This window comes from Bos indicus, chromosome 25, assembly GCF_029378745.1.
Source record: "Bos indicus isolate NIAB-ARS_2022 breed Sahiwal x Tharparkar chromosome 25, NIAB-ARS_B.indTharparkar_mat_pri_1.0, whole genome shotgun sequence".
NCBI classification, from domain to species: Eukaryota; Metazoa; Chordata; class Mammalia; order Artiodactyla; family Bovidae; genus Bos; species Bos indicus.
Genome location: NC_091784.1, coordinates 357,523 through 375,726, shown reverse-complemented (window position 1 = coordinate 375,726; position 18,204 = coordinate 357,523). Strand labels below are relative to the sequence as shown.

Genomic DNA, 18,204 nt, shown 5'->3' with positions numbered 1-18,204 from the left:
TCTCTTTGCTATTGTTTGGAACTCTGCATTCAAATGGGGATATCTTTCCTTTACTCCTTTGCTTTTCCTTCCCGTCTTTTCACAGCTATTTGTAAGGCCTCCTCAGACAGCCATTTTGCTTTTTTGCATTTCTTTTTCTTGGGGATGGTCTTGATTCCTGTCTCCTGTACAATGTGAATTGTACATTGGAGACAACTGTACTGTACCGTGTACTTGGCCACTGAGACAGTTTAAAACAGTGTGCCAAACTCAGGAATGAGCAATCTTGTTTCTATCAAAAGCCACAATACTCAGGGAAAAGACAGACATCAAGTTAAGAACTTAAGAAAAATTTAACGTGTGTGTTTGTGTATAAATGCACGTTTTGTAAAGAGAAATAAACATACTAACATACTAACAAGGATCTTTTCTCCAATTTAATAAATGGACATTCACCCCATTTATTTGAACATGTTCCAATTTCAATCGAAGTATTGAGGAGGAATTCTCTCTACCCAATGAAAGAACACCCAACTTGTTGATTGTGAACAATAAGAAGCCAATTTGAAATAACCCAAATTCTGCAATTTCTCTCCTGGCATCCTTAGCTCAATACCATATATTATTTCATTCGAAGCACTCATTTTGATTTCACCAAACATCAGTACAGGAATGAACCCAAGGCAGGCTTGAAGCCTGGGTCTGCTGAAAGATGCTTTACCTAGGAAATGTCTTTCAACTCACCCAGTCCCACAAAGAACACTCAAGAATGTGCTGGGGTTACCTGCTCCAATTATTTGCTCCCACTAAAAGCTGGCAAGCTGATCCAAAGTTCCTGGATCAGAGACAGGAGGGTGTCATCAGCAGACAAGTCCTTGTAAGGATCTAAGAATCCTTACTTCTATTTGCAAGTGTGCTCTGTTGATTGCTGAATTTCCATATCCTTTGCTATTACAGAAACTTTACACTCTCCGACTGTCAGGAGACTCTGTCAGTGGCATCACTGGCCTGATATGACAACCAAGCCAACTATCCCCGACATCATTTCATATCACCAGAGCTTTCTCTTACACATCTAGGTGCTCTCCCTAGAAGGAGTGAAATTCAAAAAGATGCAGTCTCACTGCCAGCAAAATGTCTAGCCTATATGGGCATGTTTGAAGAGAGGACAGAGACAGCTCACCATGCCACCATTATGAAAGCCCCAGGAGCCCACAATGAGAGATGCAAATTCATATGAAACAAATACATCATCTTTCTAGTACTTTCTCTCTAGGGTCACTTAGAAATGACATTTGGAATAGAAGTAACACTTCTGGACCATCTATTCTGCATCATGCATTGTGCTAGCTACTTAAATCTCTCATTTAATCCTAATAGCCATTCAAAGTATTTTTGTTATTAGTGCCTTTTCACAAATGATTTTCACAAAGATGTTGAAGTGAAGTGACTCAGTCGTGTCTGACTCTTTGCGACCCCATGGACTGTAGCCTACCAGGCTCCTCTGTCCATGGGCTTTTCCAGGCAAGAGGACTGGAGTGGGTTTCCTTCTCCAGATCACAGAGATGTTAGGTGACTTAATTTCAAAGTCTGAAAGCTACTACGTGAAAGAGGCAAAAGTTAAACCCAAATCAGTATATAAATCTTTATGACTTATTTCTGACAACTCTATTTGCTTTCCAAAGGAATTATACTGACTTAAAATGATACCAGAACCAAAGATAGTCCTCCTTCATTTTTTTTGGTGAGAGAACTGGGTAGTTTTAACACCCAACAGAGACTACCATGCAAGGAACCAAATTCCTATATTAAACCAATACCCATTTTCATATACCCACTCTAACAGTCTATACCAAATCTCTCCTTACCAGTTAGACTGTGTGTAGTCAGTGGAAGAGCAGAAATATTTTATTCAACCTCTACAATATTTTCAAGTATTTGGACTATACAATTTGCCCTCTACGTTTCAAAATCTATGAATAATCATCTTTCTACAAAATTTCCCAGATTTAGGCTAGTTTACTTGGAAGTATTAAATCTTTGAATTTTACAATAAAATGAAGATTCTAAAACAAGTAGTATTCGATTTGCTGAAAGCACTGTAACAAAGACTTAAAGACTAAAATTAAAACAACAACAACAACAACTTTAAATTCTATGTACTATGTAGCTACATTAATCTTAGAATATGAGAAAACGGTAAAAGCTATCACTTTAACAGAACTTACTCCAAAAGTACTGTGCCAAATACTTTATAAATGCTTCATTTTGTATGAACACTTCATTTTGTATCTTCCAAAGTGTTAACTCTATTTTACAAGCAAAGTGACAATGGTAAGAAAATCCAAGTAACTTGACCAAAGTAATACAGGTAGAAAGTGGTAGCTGCTGCTGCAGTTTATACAATTCCAAAGCTTTTACCTCTTGTTGTCACAGTTTACTGCCCCCTAATTCCTATCTGGTAAACATATCTTTGTCCACAATTCTAAAACCACTGTCAAAACACATACAAAATTATTTAAACCTATTATTAACTGTATCCATTAATTTGTCATAGCTTCTAAAGTAAAATAATTAAAAAGTGCCTAAAGATGGTAACAACAACCCTGTATGCGAGACAGCAAAAGAGACACAGATGTATAGAACAGTTTTTTGGACTCTGTGGGAGAGGGAGGGGGGATGATTTGGGAAAATGGCATTAAAACATGTATAATATCATATAAGAAACGAATCGCCAGTCCGGGTTCGATGCGGGATACAGGAAGCTTGGGGCTGGTGCACTGGGATGACCCAGAGGGATGGTATGGGGAGGGAGGTGGGAGGGGGATTCAGGATGGGGAACACGTGTATACCCGTGATGGATGCATGTTGATGTATGGCAAAACCAATACAATATTGTAAAGTAAAAAATAATAATAATAAAAATAAATAAATAAATAAAAAGTGCCTAAAGAATTATCATTAGAAAAATTCAAGTTAAGGCAACAGATTTTCATGACGTATTGAGAGGTCAAGAACAGATAATTCACACAACAAAACCTCTATCACTGCTTGGGAGTTACTGTTCTTAAATTGATGTAAAGATAGTAAGACCAGGATACCATCTTAAGTATTTAAGAGAATGTAAAATACTGTAAACCCACCAGCCTCAAGGTTGAACCAAAGCACCCATTTTCAAAATCATGTTACCTTCAATATTTACTAAGTGAATTATGAATATTATTATTATAGTCTGCTCTTTAAAGTCTTATTATCAAATAACAGAAAAGATGTAACCATAACTTGGACAATTTAAACTTCTGAAAAGCTATTACTTCCCCAGTTCCAATGTTTCAAAGTTCTTCATAAAAGAATAATATCTGAAAACTAAGATAAGTAACATCCCCCAAACATGAAATCTTCAATTTATCAGAGTCTGAGCCTAAATACATAACTTTTTAATGTACAAGATGCAGTTAAAAATAACATGTTAGTTGTTCCTGGTGTTTATCAAACACATTCATTAGACTGATTAAAAGGGCAATACAAGAATAATTTTCTACGATATGCCAAATAATAGATGAAGTCTTACCTCCATTGCTAAAACTACCATCTGTTGGTCATAGTGATTCAGAAGATTGGGCATGAAGGCAGTGTTATAAGGCAAATCCTGGCACACCCTCAAGGTAATAGGCTCAAAGAAAATAAACTGTGCCCACCGGTTTGGCCCACAAACATAGTCAAGGGCCACAGTTAAAAGATGATCCAACTCATAGCCACGCTTTCTCGATTGAATGGGATTCAGATGATCAGGCCTACTCAATATGTATTTTAGATCTTTGTACACCTACAGGTCTCAGCTTGAAAGTACTTCTTCTATCTTACTGTTAAGTTCTTCAAACAGAATTACTCTGCACCGTCAGAGGTTTGTTAGCTTGGTCTCACAAAAGGCATTTGTTTTTGGTTTCACAATATGGGAAAATGACATCATCTTGCCTCTTCTTTTCATTTTCTTACATCGGGTACCATGTGGCCAACGTGTCAAGTTGATCAACCACATTCCCAAACAACAGGTTCCATCTTAGGAGAAGAGCTATTTCTTCCTTTGACTGAAGTATCTGAAAAATAATTGAAAAAAAATTGGGTGAAATTAGCAATTTCCTCTTAAAATATTGCAAGCTTGATATTAAAACTTTGATTAGCTCAGTAAAGTTGCAGGATACAAAATCAGTATACAAAAATCAGTTGTGCTTCTACAAACTAACAATCAGGTACTAGAAAGAGAAATTTTAACATACTGCCTTTGGGACTTTCTGGTGGTCCAGTGATTAAAACTGCACACATCCACTGATGAGCTCCAGTGCACTCCCTGGTGGAGAACTAAAATTCCAAGTGCCAGGTGTGTGGCTAACAACAACAAAAATCACAAACTTTGACTGCCTTACAGAGAAAATACATGGATATTTCAGAAAAAATACGACAGTTTCTCTACCTTCTCATTCTTGCTATAGATATACAAGAGAATCCATAAACAGCATTTAAAGGAAAGCACTATTTCTTCCCTCAGTTGTTTATATAACATATAGTTTAATTTCCCATCTACAGTGGTAGTTTTTCATTTGTCACAAGACATAATTGATCCATTTTGAAAAACTTGCATGCTGTTGTCCTAAATTTTATTTAAATATCTGCCACACTTAATAACAAGTTATTTAAATGTTATTATATATGTTTTAATCATTACATGATTCAGCAGATGGTATCTGTGAAAGGTGTAAACTATAAAGAAATCAAAAGATATGGATTGAAGCCTCTTTCCAACTATGTGAATCACTTAACTTCTCTGAGCTCAGAATTTTCCTTTCTAAAAATTGCACCTCCCTATCAAAGATGTATGAGTGAATTATAAAATAATGCACTCTATAAAAGGTAAAGCAACATCAAACTTTAGGTAGTTTTATTACTGAATGACAGCAGATACAAAGACTTACTTCTATCAACCAATACTGAACTGGCAAACAGAAGATTCTAAAAGTAGTATCAGGACATTTTCCCAACAATGCTTCATCCTTTTAGATAGTGCAAAAATTCAGTACAGAAAACGTTTGACCAACAAATGCTTCATTATACAGAGTCAGGCTGCAGAGAAGAGTCAACTCTAGAAAGTTACAGCATGGAATATGAATGATTTCCAGTGAAGAGTTTCTACCAAGTTTCAGAGTTGGATTTGACACTGCCTTTCCTGGGGGCTTCCCTGGGGGCTCAGACGGTAAAGAATCCGCCTGCAATGCTAGAGACCTGGGTTCGATCCCTGGGTTGGGAAGATTCCCTGGAGGAGGAAATGGCAACCCACTCCAGTATTCTTGCCTGGAGAATGCCATGGACAGAGGAGCCTGGCAGGCTACGGTCCGTGGGGTCGCAGAGAGTTGGATGCAACTTTCACATTCACTTTTTTTTCTAGGGACAAAAATATGCATCTCTTTTGGGGCTGGAAGGGTAGGTAAGAGTGGAAGGCAGGATTGGTAGGAAAAAAGCGTATTCTAAAACTATCATACTTCCATTTGGTTTTGTAATGATGTTAAGTCTGCTTTTACTTTATTTTTGCTTCACAGATGTCAAATATTTCTGTTTGAAGTACACAACCTCAGCTGGGAAAACATGAGAAAGTCAGGTTCAGAAATTCTCAGAGACCCAGGTTAACAGGACAACTCAAATAGATATTAGGGCCTGTGACAGAGAACTTGAACCGTCTTGGCTAAAGCAGAGAAAGAAACTGTCCTTTGCGCACTACCAATGACAGGGCCCTCTGCATCCCAGGCTTTCATTACTGGGCAGAAAAAACTATTTGGAGAAAGTCAAGCCATGGCTGAATCTTCCCAATTTCTCCCCCAAGCATATGGTCTTGAGTAGAAGAAGAGAAAAGTAAAGTCTACAACCTTAGGAATTAGAGACACCAAAGTTACAAGCAACCTCTGCCCCAAACGTTTCATCTCTCTAATACGGAAATCTCTAAACCAGAAATATTTGTTAAAGCTTCTTGGCCTGCCATATTTTTTCCTCCTTCAAGCTGGGCCCAGAAATGTGATGTCTGGCTATGGAAAAGAGATATTAAACACAGTCATGTATATTTAAGCTTAATTATCATGCAGCACGGTAACAATTATGCATATCATTAAATGTGTCAAATAAGCCCTGAACGCTTTATTTGGCTACAGTATCAAACATCCATAGAAGTTCCATGTTTGTAGTTTGCTCCTTATGCAGCATGTTCATCTGCTTGCAACTTAGAAAAAAATTAAAGGGAACATTGCTTCCTACTGAATATGTGTATAACAATGAGAATTTCAAATTTTTCATTTAGACTATTATTCAAGCTGTATGGGTTCTAAATTGACGGTTCAAAGAAGATGACCACACAAAACTTGAGGAAGAAACAAAGTAATATTGAGTTTTTTAAACTAGGTGAGAAACCCCCTTATACTTCTGTCTACTCTATTTTACTTGGTTTTCCCTCAGTTATTCCTTTTGCCTCATTTACAAACAATACTTCTCACAGACTTACAAAAGTGCTTTCCTTTATGTACTTTAACATTCAAATTTCCATATATCCAAACATTTTTGTAAAATTATTGTTAGGCTGGGATAGGATAAAACCTTAATACATTAAGACTGTAGTTTATGATTATTAAGATAAATAAGAAAAAACAGTAGAATGCCATGAGACAAGAAGAAAAATAGGAACACTAAAAATATTAAGGAATTCATATTTCTTCCAAATTAGAGGTTCCCTAATTTTAATGTGCAGTAGATTCATAGAAACCCCACGGGTCTAAGAAATCCGAACCTCTGGAAAATGAATGATATACATGCATTCTAACAATTATCTCTGTACTGTTACAAGTGATCTATAAGTCATATTTTGAGAAATGCTATCCTAAAATAGAATAACTTAAAACAGTACAGGATATTTGCACATAATTATGTGCTTAGCAAAAGTAATATATACAATGAATTTTTTAAAAAGCAGATAAAGAATACTACCTTAATAGAAAAATCGAAAAAGGACATAAATTTACAAATGGCCAACAAACATATGAAAAGATACTCAACTTTACTAATAAAAACATACAAACATGATATTTAACATTTTTGCCAATCAGATGAGCAAAGTAAGAATAACAGAACACAGTATAGGAGAGGGTGCAGAAAAAGGAATATATTCAACATTCCAACACTTGGAAGTACTTTCTTTTGGTTTTTTTTTTTGGCTGTCCCACACGGCTTGCAGAATCTTAGTTCCCCAAACAAGGACTGAACCCGGGCCAGAGTAGTGGAGTGTCTAACCACTAGACCGCCAGGAAATTCTCCATTTTCAAATACTATTGGAGGAAAAGCAAACTAGTTGGTATTTCAAAAAAAAAAAAATAGCTATGGACATCAAAAGCCCTTAAAATGTATATAATTTGATTCAGCAGACCTATTCTACAATTTATGCTAAGAAAGTAAACACAAGTACACATGATGTATAACTGAAATGTTAGTACAAAAACCCAGAAACAATCTGAAAGTCTGCCAATAAGGAATTGGTTAAACTAAGGTACAACCAACATATAATACACTAACTAAAAATGATGAGCAGGATCTGTATATACTGACTTCAAAAGACAGTAACAATACAAAAACTGAAAAATAAAATTTTAAATGGTTTACAAAACAGCATATAGTCTCCCACTTCTGTCAAAAATATACATACACGGAACAGAATAAAATTACCTGAACTGTTTAAAAATACAATATTATAGGGACTTCCCTGGCAATCCAGTGATTAGGACTCCACACTTCTATGCCAGGGAGCTCGCATTTCATCACTGGTCAGGGAATTAAGGTCCCACAAGCTGCAAAGCGTGGTCAAAAAACAAAAACAAAACAAAAAAGTAGTAAAGTATTATAAATGCTGCAATGTTATTTTAAAGTCTGTCGCATGTTATTTATGTATGGGAACATTAAGTGCTAAATCTATGAATGTGTGCTGACAATACTACTACTTGAATCAATGATTTACTGGCTGTTGATTAAATAACAAGCCAAGGGACACAAAAATACCCTACTACAGGTAGCAAGAAAAGCAAAAAAAAAAAAAAATGATGATAAATTTAGAATGGGTCAAAAATTGGTTTTGAATACTGAAAAAAATCAGATCACCTCTCAGCTGAACCAAATATTATGCACATTAAAAAAAAAAAAAACTTTTGATATATATTCTAAGTTGCTTTTCAATAACATAATGAAATGAATGCTTCTAATCAGGATCACGTGAGTATGCATAGCAACAGTCCTTTTTCCTAAGAGAACCATCCTCGAAGAAGCTGCAAGTTTCAGAGAGGACACAGAAGATTGAGGAAACCAGGAAATACTGACCAAATACAGCAACTGATCACATAAAGGTTAAAAGATTTTTTCCATTCTTTTTGATATTATATCTTTTACCACAGCAATCTGCAGAATCTCAGTTGAATAAAGCGAATTGGTGGATTAACTGGAGGGAACAGTCTCAGGCATCAAGGACCAGTAAAAAGTGAGGGGTCTGGCAACAGTTTTTCATGCCCTAACCCTGAGCGAAGACATTCACTTCTTTACAGAGCAATATATGTGGAAAACTAATTTCCAATTAAGTGACCTGATGACTATTTCATCAGAAAACAAAAAGGACTAGATACATTTAACTCTACATTTTAATTTTTATCAATGTGTAACATCAGAAATCTGATATTCCCCAATTTACCAGTTCTCTTTTGATGATAAAAAGTTCAGTTCAGTCGCTCAGTCATGTCCAACTCTTTGCAACCCTGTAAATCACAGCAAGCCAGGACTCCCTGTCCATCACCAACTCCAAGAGTTTACCCAAACTCATATCCATTGAGTTGGTGATGCCATCCAGCCACCTCATCCTCTGTCATCCCCTTCTCCTCCTGACCCCAATCCCTCCCAGAATCAGGGTCTTTTCCAGAGTCAATTCTTCGCATGAGGTAGCCAAAGTATTGGAGTTTCAGCTTCAACATCAGTCTTTCCAATGAACACCCAGGACTGACCTCCTTTAGGATGGACTGGTTGGATCTCCTTGCAGTCCAATGGACTCTGAAGACTCTTCTCCAACACCACAGTTCAAAAGCATCAATTCTTCAGTGCTCAGCTTTCTTCACAGCCCAACTCTCACATCCATACATGACCACAGGAAAAACCATAGCCTTGAATAGACGGACCTTCGTTGGCAAAGTAATATCTCTGGTTTTTAATATAGTATCTAGGTTGGTCATAAATTTTCTTCCAAGGAGTAAGCGTCTTTTCATTTCATGGCTAAAATCACCATCTGCAATGATTCTGGAGCCCCCCAAAATAAAGTCTGATACTGTTTCCCCATCTATTTCCCATGAAGTGATGGGACCAGATGCCATGATCTTCGTTTTCTGCATGTTGAGCTTTAAGCCAACTTTTTCACTCTCCTCTTGCACGTTCATCAAGAGGCTCTTTAATTCTTCTTCACTTTCTGCCATAAAGGTGGTGTCATCTGCATATCTGAGGTTATTGATATTTCTCCTGGCAATCTTAATTTCAGCTTGTGCTTCCTCCAGCCCAGCGTTTCTCATGATGTACTCTGCATATAAATTAAATAAGCAGGGTGACAATATACAGCTTTGACGTATTCCTTTTCCTATTTGGAACCAGTCTGTTGTTCCATGTCCAGTTCTGTTTAATTTTTATCAATGTGTAACATCAGGAATCTGATATTCCCCAATTTACCAGTTCCCTTTTGATGTTAAAAAGTAAAAGCCCCGAAAATAAGTTGAGTATTTGTCCTGAAGAGCAGCAATAAAGGGCATGCAATCTTGGAAGACTGTCTTCAGAGGCTGGCTACAAAGCCAGACCCAAAGAACTCAGGTGGGAAAAGCAAGAGATGGCAACTGTGAAGAGGAAAGAAAGCCGGCAGAATCCCAGAAGAGACAATGACAAAAGTGGGCCCTGGGGGCTTGTCAGCAAGGCCCTGCAACAAAAGATACTAGCAATTCTATTCCAATTCACACTTTCTGTACAGAAAGTGATTCCTTTCATCTTTCTCAGCTTAGATTTACTTATCTGGACACACTATACATATACATAGCATTTTGCGTTTCCAATTCACAAATTAAAGGTTGCCTCAAACACACTGGCTACAATGGGAACCGGAGGATATTCTTTTGTCTTCTTTCAGAGTTTTCCAAGACTGCATTATAAGGATTAGCACTCACTACCTCTGAAGCTTCTTCTCTCAAGGAAATCATCATCTTGTAAGAGAGCAAAGTACACACTGAGAGCATATCACTGCTCAAAGTGCTAGATTCCTTTTCCTAAAACTCATGTGGGTTTTGGCCTTTTGTTTTCCATATCGTGTTTAAAAAATAAATTCATTCTCAGGATACTGTTTTCTGGTTGCTAAAGCATCAGTTCAGTTCAGTCGCTAAGTCGTGTCCGACTCTTTGCGACCCCATGAATCGCAGCACACCAGGCCTCCCTGTCCATCACCAACTCCCGGAGTTCACCCAGACTCATGTCCATCAAGTCAGTGATGCCATCCAGCCATCTCATCCTCTGTCATCCCCTTCTCCTCCTGCCCCCAATCTCTCACAGCATCAGAGTCTTTTCCAGTGATTTAATTCTTCACATGAGGTGGCCAAAGTACTGGAATTTCAGCTTTAGCATCATTCCTTCCAAAGAAATCCCAGGGCTGATCTCTGCTCCATATTTAATTCATCGGAGAAGGCAATGGCAACCCACTCCAGTACTCTTGCCTGGAAAATCCCATGGGCGGAGGAGCCTGGTAGGCTGCCTTCTATGGGGTCGCACAGAGTTGGAAATGACTGAAGCGATTTAGCAGCAGCATATTTAATTCATAGGGCCTAGATTCTTACAAATCTCTAGGTATCACTTTGCTACATTATCTCATTTTTAAAGTCCGTCTAGTCATCTACTGATTACAAAAGACAATCTAATCTTCCAGTGTGCTGAGTGATGGGGCTTAAAAAAATACAGGAAAAACAAATAAAGTTCAAAACTAAAATGAATAGTAGGCATCAAAATCCAGTCCATCTTACAACTTATATATACTTTTAATTCTAGAGACAGCAGAAGCAGAAGATCTTTTAAAACTAAAACCGGAAAGTTAAAAGATGGCCAGAAGTGAAGTGGAGTCTCTCAGTCGTTTCCGACTCTTTGTGACCCCATGGACTGTAGCCTACCAGGCCTCTCTGTCCATGGGATTTTCCAGGCAATAGTACTGGAGTGGGTTGCCATTTCTTTCTCCAGGGGATCTTCCCAACCCAGGGATTGAACCCAGGTCTCCCACATTGTAGGCAGACACTTAACCATCTGAGCCACCAGGGAAGTCCTAAAAGATGGCCAGAGTCTGGACTTTAAAAAAAAAAAAACAAAACAGGTTGAAATTCCAGCCTCGTTTCCCTGTTCCATTAAAATGTGTTCAGGAAATGCTCTAATATCAAGCTCCTGATTTTTTTTCCCCTTTAGCATGGTTGCATGTTTTAACTATAAAATTAGTTTAATGAGATAAACTTTGAGGACCAGGATTTTTTTTTTTTAGGCCTACTAGCCTAGTTGTTTGGAGAAGGCAATGGCACCCCACTCCAGTACCCTTGCCTGGAAGATCCCGTGGATGGAGGAACCTGGTAGGCTGCAGTCCATGGGGTTGCACAGAGTCAGACATGACTGAAGTGACTTAGCAGGAGCAGCAGCAGCCTAGTTGTTTTTTCTTAAACTTCATTCACAGCGCATTCCTTGGATCCCCCAAAACTGTTGCTAGTTCTCAGCGTAACAAATTGTAACTCAAAGACAGATTCATCATTTCTGATGCAACAGTCAGTTAAAACTAATTTCTACTCAAAGAGGAGCTGGTACTCTTCAAACATTCATTCCTAACCTTCTGGAAATGCCACTATTAAAAACCTTCACTTCTTTCCTTAAGACGCTGCGACCCTTCTTCTCCCAAATCTATACTGAACAATTCCTCTCATACATATTTCAACGTTTTGCTTTTCATTTGCACTACTGCTCTTTTTGTGGGCAGCTACAGCTTTAAATGTCTCTAATTCTAGAGATTTAGAGGTTAAAAAATGCTTGAGGCCAACACTGCTCTTCCCTGTGAAAGAAGGTAAAGATGCAGTAAGAACTGTTTCCTAGCACATGTCTCCTGAAGAAAATAAAAGTCAACAGCAGTCTAACATCAACAAACTAACATGCTCAGAATAAGTTTTCAGTATGAAATCTCACAGTTTTACTAACACTTACGAAATTTAAGTCGGGGAGAGAGATGTTTTGCCTGTCAAGTGGGCAACAGAGGACTTACAGTGAATTTAAAACCCCCTCTCTTTGCCCAGTGATGACACGCTCACAACACTGTGCTATACAAACAAAGAACGTGCACTTTACTATTTAGCTTCCCCGGAGAAGGCAATGGCACCCCACTCCAGTACTCTTGCCTGGAGAATCCCATGGACTGAGGAGCCTGGTGCACTGCAGTCCATGGGATCGCCAAGAGTCGGACACGACTGAGCGACTTCACTTTCACTTTTCACTTTTACGCATTGGAGAAGGAAATGGCAACCCACTCCAGTGTTCTTTCCTGGAGAATCCCAGGAATGCGGTAGCCTTGTGGGCTGCTGTCTATGGGGTCGCATAGAGTCGGACACGACTGAAGCGACTTGGTGGCAGCAGCAACAAGTCTCCCTACTTCAAATATCTCAATCGTGGCTGGGATCTCTCTAGAAAAATCCACCTGAATGTTCAAAGCACAAAATAAAGGTCAGAGGAATACAGTACCTAAGATGAAAAAAGGGATCAAAGAACCTAAAGTCCTTTCTTCCTCTATTAATAGGGCACTGGTAGATTTAGGAGAGATGTGGAGGCAGGGAATATTAGTGGAAGAGAAAAAGAAAAAAGAAAAAATGGAGGAGGAGGAAAGAGAAGGTAAGACCATAGGCTTTACTAATTGTTGAGGTCCTTTAACGGACCAGACCCTGGTGGTCCAGAGTCGACGATAAGAAAGTAAAGGAGAGAAAGAGGCTGATATTCCTTGGTTTACGCAGAAAGCCAAGAAAGCCCCTGGCACGGGGCTCGCTCAGTTCACGGAGGCCTCAGGCTCCCTCTCGATGCGGTGAAGGCACACAGCGCCTTCTCAAGAGGGTCTTAGAAGCCTGGGCAGAAAAGTGAATTCAGAGGGCTTCTGTGCTCCAAAGAAATAGCCTGATAGAGAAAAAGAAAGACACGGGGATCAGAGCTCTGATGGAGCAAAGGTGTTTTAATGAACATGGTGTGGGCATATAAACTGTCTTACAAGGTAGTTATTCTCAGCAAAGATAAAGATTAAAATTCCAGACTTATAAAACATAGGCGATCCATATTAAAGAGAGAGAGAGAGTTGTAAACAATCACTTTTACTGTATGGTTCACAAGAAGGAGAGGGTACTTATCTCCGTATAGAAAATCTAATGAAGGAAATGCCTGGATTCCTCAGCCCCCGGGAGACGCTTGAGTATTTAGGAATTAATAAGGAACAGAGAATTTCTGACAGATCCAAAACAGCACACAGGAAGCCTCCTGTTAAATGCTTCCTGAAAACTAATTACCTTATTTTCCTGACAGTTTCAAAGCATTTGTGGGGAGGGGAGTAGAGGAGGAACCTCTTATTTCACTAAATAAAAGGCAACACTGTAAGAAGAACTGCATCTCAATTATCTTTTATTTTCAGCTACATCCTTGCAAGCCTGCCCACTTAAACTTTTACATCATTTTCCTATCTTATTACCTCTATGTTGTGGTTTGGTACTTCAAACAAACACTTTTTTTTTTTCCTTCTTCTTATGGAGGAAAAAGATGGTATTGATTTGCTTAAAAGTACGGATGGGTAAAAAAAAAAAAAAAAGGACGGAGGGAAATCATTATCTTGAGGAGTAAATGGTTCTTAATAACAGAACTACGGATTTATCCATCCCTTTGACTGTTAGCATGCCACTAAAGGCTTCAGAAGGCTCAAGAGGGAGGTTAACATCCCCCTTGTCAAGTGTTTGTTTCCTTGCTCCTGCGGTATTGGCTTTGCCAAGTAACCCAATTCCCGTATATAAACATTACAGGTCTCTCCAAACTACTTCTATAAAATAAGATATGGTTTGACCAATCTTATAGAGCAGTCATTTATTTCTATAGCTGCTGGTCTGCTCTGCTGCTCTGTCTGCCTACATTCAGAAGGGAACAAAAATTCAAAATTTCATTTATTCTGGGCCCAAAACCAGACCTTTTGTCCTTCCTAGATATTTTGCAACTTCGAGTTGACTCCTCTGCCTAAATTAGTGGCATATGTTTTTGTTAAGAAAAAAGAAGAAAGAAAGAAAGAAAGAAAAAAACACCCCTTATTCTCTTATTGAGGAAGGCAACTAATTCTGAAAAAGGCCTCTAGGAAGATGTTAAAATGTCTTGAAATGTTTAACAGAACCTTATTTCAGAGGCTATGGATGAACCTCCCCGAGGTACCCCAGGGCAAACACACGGAGCGTCCAAGGGGGCAGAGGGGAAAGCCTCGAGGAGGAATATGCAGACTTTGCAAAACTGACGGGAGGGAGGAGAGGGGACAACTTTCAGGACTAGAAACAGGAAGCAGTCCAGATGCTGCGATGCTGCCTGCACCCCCGCACCCAGCCCTCCATGCATCGTCCTCCCCGCCAGCAGCTGCATGCTCCACCCACAGCCCCCAGTGGCCCGGGAGTGCCACACGCCCCTGCGGCGCCGACCGAGCCCCAGGGCTGGGCCGAGGGCGGCGTGCAGGGAGCGTGGGCCACACTCGACCAGGTTGCTCGGCGCAGATTCGGGACCAAGAGGGTTAATCCAGTCCGCGCACACAGTCCGCCCAGCCCCAAACCCGGGCTCCCCTGCCGGCCCGCCACCCACCCCGAGAAAGCCCGGAGACACCCCTCCACAGCACAGCACCCAAGGCTTTTGTTTTGTCAGAGACGAGAATAACGATCCTTGAGGAGGAGGTGCCGCAGCTGCTCGTGGCTCTTTGGCACAGGCTTAGACCGAGGAGCGGGCAGCCGCGGCGGCACCTCCTAAGTCCCCACTCCCAAGTCCTTTTCCCGCTGAGCAGGATGGGAAGGGGCCTGCACGACCCGGGGCTCACCTCACACCTCGGGGCTGGGCTCCCGGGGGGCTGCGGCGCCGGCCGGGGGCAGCCAAAGGTCCCTCAGGTAAACGGAGCCACCGAGGACCACCAGCGTGCGCCTCCGAGCGACCGAGAGCTTTCGTGATGGCCGCGGCACATGCGCACGCACGTACTGCGCAGGCGCACTGCGCACGCTCGCCCAAGCGCTCCTATTTTGAGCCCAGCTTCTGGATACCCGTCTGCAGGTTTCGTTGCACTTTACCTCGCGCCGAGGCTGATGCCTGGCCCTGTCCTGCTCCAACGGAGTCGTTCTGCGCTCTGGAAGCTTTTCTTAAATGCCCTCAGTCCCCTTTGCAAAGCTCTCCCTCCCTTCTCTGCTGAGACAGTGCAGCGACTCTCAGCACTCAAGCCTGGAATGCTATTATTGAGAGACCACCAAAACCTGCTTGAGAACCAGCGTGCCCCCTGGGAACCCGGGGATTGGAATTGATTAAGAGGTGGGTGCTGAGAGTGGTACTGGGTGCAGATAGAAGTAGTCAGCTTTCATATTGCAGAGCTCCAGGCTGAAGCAGCAGAGCAGATACCCTCTTTACCGACACCCACTTTAGTCAGCAGGTGGGGCTTGAGGTTATTGGTGGCATTCCCCATCTTCTGTTCTTTGGGAAATGTTTCTTCTCTCTTTTTCTTCATAAGTGATTTTATTTTTTTCTCCATAAGCTATTCTAGAACTTAAAGATTCCTTAGAAATCCTCTAAACCTAACCTCTCATTATTCAGACGCGGAAAAGAACGGTCCAGAAAGGTTAAAAAGACTTAGCCAAAGCCAGGCAGCGTTTTAAGGGCTGAGTCTGGATTCACTCATTCCAAGCCAAAGCTGTTACCTTTGCCTCTATCATTTTACCTACCTTCCTTTCTCTTCCTTTCCCTCCCTTTTCAACCTAGACTTCACAGGCATCATTTTGTTCTATGGTAGCACACAGGACTTAAAGAAATACTTTGATCTTGTAGCATAGTATGACTGTACTTAACGTTCTTCAACTGTACACTTGGTTAAAATGGTGTATTTTAGTATAATGTTCTGTCTGAATCTTTGCCACCCCATGTTAGGAGACTGACCAAAAACAGCTATATAATCTGTGGTTTGTCCAAACCCTTGGGACACATCTCCGTGGCATCTTTAATTATAGGCAACTATTTTATACAAAGAAAAGTGGAAGTGTTAGTCCCTCAGTCGTGTCCGACTCTTTGTGATCCAATAGACTGTAGCCCACCAGGTTCCTCTGTCCATGGACTTCTCCAGGCAAGAATACTGGAGTGGGTTGCCATTCCCTTCTCCAGGGGATCTTCCCGACCCAGGGATGGAACCCAGGTCTCCTGCATTGCAGCCAGATTCTTTACTGTTTGAGCCACCAGTGAAACAATCTGTTTTAACGATGCTCCCTAAATGATAATAAATACTGAGCTTAGACAGTCATAAATATCGTTTGATGTCAGAAGATGAGCTATGCGAATTGCACCATAAAAGGGATCTGAAATGACATTTTCAATGTCGTTAGTAAATACTAATGCAGTAATACTTTTTTTAAAAAAAATAACATTGATCCATAGGCTGATTCTTATCAAGTCATTGTGTCTTGTGGAGCCAACACTGCCTCTACTGAAGGTGAGTGAGTGAAGCAGCTAAGAGCATTTATGAAAAGCAGTATAGACCTGCTTCGGGTACTTCTAGATCCCTTGTACCTTCAGATCCTCTAGAGATGTGCTGCTCTCACAGTTTTATGCAATTTACACATGGTCTTGTGAAAACTGTCAGGCATAGAACATATATTGGCTCCTAGTGGGAGGTGGGAATGATGTAGAAATTATCGTTGAATGTATCAACATGATCACATCTCAGAAATAGACCACTGAGTGAAAGAAGCGAACTACAAAGTATGTAAATTATGATAGCTCTTTAAAACAGTCACACTGTTTACAAGGCCAAACATATATATATAATAAGCATAAAAAGTGGACAAGTAGGCAGCACACTAAATTTTATGACAGTGGATGCCTCTAGGCAGGCAGGGTGGGAAATGAGATCTGGGCAGCATGTAAAAGAGGCTTCAACTCTTAATCACACACATGAAGCAAAATGTTAACATTTTAAAAAATCTCTGCAGGGAGAAAAGGGTGTTTCTTAGGCAAGTCTGTAAACTTTTCTTTATGATTGAAATGTTCCCTTTAAAAATAATGTTGAGGGGCTTCCCTGGTGGTCCAGTAACTAAGATTCCACCCTCACAATGCAGAGGACCTAGGTTAAATCCCTGGTCTGGGAACTAGTGCAAGACAGGGAAGCCTGGAGTGCAGCAGTTGATGGGGTTTCAGAGTCACACACGACTTAGCGACTGAAGAACAACTGGGAACTAGATCCCACAAACTGCAACTAAAGATCCAAGATCTTGTGTGCTGCAACTAAGATCCAGTGCAGCCAAATAAATATTTTTAAAAGGAATTTAAAAAAATTTTAAATGAAAGTAATGTTAAATTTTCGAGGACATTGAGCCAATGTGCTCACCGTGAACACAATGTGAAGGGCTGAACAAGGAGAGGTCCAGAGGATGCTAGTTGAGAGGATCAATGAAAGGGACCTTATTTTCAGGGATAAAAATATTCAGATCTAACAGGGATAAAGTGTCGGGCTCTCTTTAATCCCATCTTTCTTTCATTCAATGTTATAACCACCAATAGAAAGTCTTTAGGGCTTCCCTGGTAGCTCAGGAACTTCACCGAGACCCAACACTCTCCCAGGGAGTTGTTAAAACTGGTCTCTTTCTGGATGAACCCATTTTGAAACCATCCATGTTAACCGGTAATACATGGTAATTTAGTATTGCATCTGCTTACCTCCCCCAGGCCTCCACCCCTGCAAAAGTCTTTGTTTATTCATTTTACGTACAACCTGATCGTAAAACATACAACCATACTTAAAACCACTGGGATGGAATTCAGACAACATAAGTTTCGATTTGGCCACTTACTGATCCTTTGTCAACTCTAAAGAAAGCAGCA

At 40.3% G+C, this 18,204-nt stretch overlaps 1 protein-coding gene across 2 annotated transcripts in view; it reads right to left on the bottom strand.

The window, feature by feature from the left end:
- LOC139179644 (liprin-alpha-1-like) overlaps positions 1–15,365 on the bottom strand; it is a 304,559-nt gene extending 289,194 nt beyond the window's left edge. The window contains exons 1-2 of one of the 2 annotated variants that reach the window (XM_070779265.1): positions 15,173–15,365; positions 3,551–4,076 (exon numbers count right to left, since the gene is read on the bottom strand). The gene's annotated coding sequence lies outside the window, so the exon portion shown is untranslated. The remainder of the gene's footprint in view (positions 1–3,550; positions 4,077–15,172) is intronic. The other variant, XM_070779266.1, reaches the window with a different exon arrangement.
- Positions 15,366–18,204: the final 2,839 nt, after the last annotated feature.